This window comes from Pseudophryne corroboree, chromosome 2, assembly GCF_028390025.1.
Source record: "Pseudophryne corroboree isolate aPseCor3 chromosome 2, aPseCor3.hap2, whole genome shotgun sequence".
NCBI lineage: Eukaryota > Metazoa > Chordata > Amphibia > Anura > Myobatrachidae > Pseudophryne > Pseudophryne corroboree.
Window position 1 is genome coordinate 783,345,302 of NC_086445.1, and position 3,544 is coordinate 783,348,845.

The 3,544-nt window shown below is 41.6% G+C and overlaps 4 pseudogenes; 2 read left to right on the forward strand and 2 right to left on the reverse strand.

Moving 5' to 3' along the window:
- Positions 1 to 255: 255 nt before the first annotated feature.
- Positions 256 to 373, reverse strand: LOC135053596 (5S ribosomal RNA; annotated as a pseudogene).
- A 147-nt stretch (positions 374 to 520) lies between these two features.
- On the reverse strand, positions 521 to 638 carry LOC135051842 (5S ribosomal RNA; annotated as a pseudogene).
- Positions 639 to 2,863: 2,225 nt separating this feature from the next.
- LOC135051843 (5S ribosomal RNA) lies at positions 2,864 to 2,981 on the forward strand (annotated as a pseudogene).
- A 147-nt stretch (positions 2,982 to 3,128) lies between these two features.
- Positions 3,129 to 3,246, forward strand: LOC135053610 (5S ribosomal RNA; annotated as a pseudogene).
- The last annotated feature ends 298 nt before the right edge of the window (positions 3,247 to 3,544 follow it).

Sequence of the window (3,544 nt, forward strand, 5' to 3'; positions counted from 1 at the left end):
GAATGATTATGAGACTCGTGTCTAATGTTTACGAAGAAACTTGTTTTACCTTTTTAGCAAATGAGGTACAAGTTATTGAGAGAAGGTGAAAATATCAGAAGCAATATGTTAGATGAATATCCATGTGTTCTGATGAAGTAAAATGTATCCAGAACAATCACTGTGCATGCCTTAGAAGTGAAGGTATCAATAGAAACGTAGTATGGTAGCAGGATTGAGTGAACTGAATATTGTAAAGAGATAGATAGAAGAAGGGGCCCACTGCACCTGGTATTCTCAGGAGGTTTCCCATCCTGATACTGACCAGGCCATACCTGCTTAGCTTCCGAGATCGGACAAGATCGGGCGCATTCAGGGTAGTATGGCCGTGGGCCTATTGTGCGGTTTGGGAGGAGAAAATTATGAGGGAGAGGGTTCACTCCTATTGTCCGTACTGTGCATCACACAACTATGTGTAGTCCGGGAGTGTTTTTCCAAAAGCAGGAAATGGAGAATAGAAAGCGTTGGAGAATTAAAAACGGGCCCACCGCACCTGGTATTCTCAGGAGGTTCTCCTTCCTAGTACTGACCAGGCCATGCCTGCTTAGCTTCCGAGATTGGACAAGATCGGGCGTATTCAGGGTAGTATGGCCGTGGGCCAGTATGGAGAAAATATATAGAAAAGAAGAGTACACTGCTTTCTATACTTCGCACTCAACCAGGGCCACTGATGGTCTCAAATGGTAACTCCGGACAGGGTGTGTCAAGATGGTTCTAAGTGTATGGAAAAAATATATGGTGTGGTTGGTGAAGTATAGTAGATGGTAAAATTCCCACAGAAATACTGTGGGGATGTTGTAAGATATGTGTAGATATCTTATGAAAAAAAGAGCTCAAAGCTGGCTCATGAACAGTGTATATGATCTCAGAGTAGAGAGGGTTAATAACAAAATGTCAATTAATCTATAATTAGAGCCGAAATTGTTGATAAGGAGCTCAAGGCTATTTCACAACTGGTACTCTCACCCTTAAATTCAGAGTGGGAGCAATTGATACCAAGTGTCAGTTTTTCGTTGATGAATACCAGAGAAAGCAAAAATTATAATAATAAGAATGCTACCATAAATACATATATGTATTGAAATCGTAAATTGATACCCTAAATACATAGGTTGAGATTGCAACAGACAAAACAGATATACATATGTTTACCATAAACGCACTTGTGTATAAATCACGATTAGGTATCTGTAGCTAATAAATCAACCATGAGGGCATGGGCGGGTATTTAGAACATGATTATGCAAATTATTATATGCAATTAGAACATTGTTCAAGGTCAATGTTCAAAACAGAGAGTATAGCGATAGATTTAATATCTATTGTCACTACTGGTGTGTTACTGGACAAAGCAGCGGTATGCAAATGGTATCAGGTAATGGACTTAAATGTCATTGAGCACCTGTGATTCCTGCTGCTTATTTATATCCTGGCGATCTAGTAATGATTGCACCAGTAAGCAGTTGGTATTAGGCAGCAGATTTAAACTATAATAGTGATTATTGCTGTACATTTAAACCTGGTGATCTAGTGTCAGTTTACCGCAGCCGCAGGGTGTGCGGCGAGTGTTGTCCCGGTCCCCTCTGTTCGCGATCCCGCTGTAGTGATGAACGCGGCCGCCCGCTTCCGGAATGGGCGTGGCCGCGATAACGTCACAACGGACGTTCTCTCCTCGACGTACGTTTCACCTATTAGGGCTTGGTCACGGGAGCCTCTCGTGACCAAGCCCTAATAGGTGAAACGTACGTCGAGGAGAGAACGTCCGTTGTGACGTTATCGCGGCCACGCCCATTCCGGAAGCGGGCGGCCGCGTTCATCTCTACAGCGGGATCGCGAACAGAGGGGACCGGGACAACACTCGCCGCACACCCTGCGGCTGCGGTAAACTGACACTAGATCACCAGGTTTAAATGTACAGCAATAATCACTATTATAGTTTAAATCTGCTGCCTAATACCAACTGCTTACTGGTGCAATCATTACTAGATCGCCAGGATATAAATAAGCAGCAGGAATCACAGGTGCTCAATGACATTTAAGTCCATTACCTAATACCATTTGCATACCGCTGCTTTGTCCAGTAACACACCAGTAGTGACAATAGATATTAAATCTATCGCTATACTCTCTGTTTTGAACATTGACCTTGAACAATGTTCTAATTGCATATAATAATTTGCATAATCATGTTCTAAATACCCGCCCATGCCCTCATGGTTGATTTATTAGCTACAGATACCTAATCGTGATTTATACACAAGTGCGTTTATGGTAAACATATGTATATCTGTTTTGTCTGTTGCAATCTCAACCTATGTATTTAGGGTATCAATTTACGATTTCAATACATATATGTATTTATGGTAGCATTCTTATTATTATAATTTTTGCTTTCTCTGGTATTCATCAACGAAAAACTGACACTTGGTATCAATTGCTCCCACTCTGAATTTAAGGGTGAGAGTACCAGTTGTGAAATAGCCTTGAGCTCCTTATCAACAATTTCGGCTCTAATTATAGATTAATTGACATTTTGTTATTAACCCTCTCTACTCTGAGATCATATACACTGTTCATGAGCCAGCTTTGAGCTCTTTTTTTCATAAGATATCTACACATATCTTACAACATCCCCACAGTATTTCTGTGGGAATTTTACCATCTACTATACTTCACCAACCACACCATATATTTTTTCCATACACTTAGAACCATCTTGACACACCCTGTCCGGAGTTACCATTTGAGACCATCAGTGGCCCTGGTTGAGTGCGAAGTATAGAAAGCAGTGTACTCTTCTTTTCTATATATTTTCTCCATACTGGCCCACGGCCATACTACCCTGAATACGCCCGATCTTGTCCAATCTCGGAAGCTAAGCAGGCATGGCCTGGTCAGTACTAGGAAGGAGAACCTCCTGAGAATACCAGGTGCGGTGGGCCCGTTTTTAATTCTCCAACGCTTTCTATTCTCCATTTCCTGCTTTTGGAAAAACACTCCCGGACTACACATGGTTGTGTGATGCACAGTACGGACAATAGGAGTGAACCCTCTCCCTCATAATTTTCTCCTCCCAAACCGCACAATAGGCCCACGGCCATACTACCCTGAATGCGCCCGATCTTGTCCGATCTCGGAAGCTAAGCAGGTATGGCCTGGTCAGTATCAGGATGGGAAACCTCCTGAGAATACCAGGTGCAGTGGGCCCCTTCTTCTATCTATCTCTTTACAATATTCAGTTCACTCAATCCTGCTACCATACTACGTTTCTATTGATACCTTCACTTCTAAGGCATGCACAGTGATTGTTCTGGATACATTTTACTTCATCAGAACACATGGATATTCATCTAACATATTGCTTCTGATATTTTCACCTTCTCTCAATAACTTGTACCTCATTTGCTAAAAATGTAAAACAAGTTTCTTCGTAAACATTAGACACGAGTCTCATAATCATTCCACATTAATCTCTCTTTTTATTCAAGAAACAATTAAAGGTTAA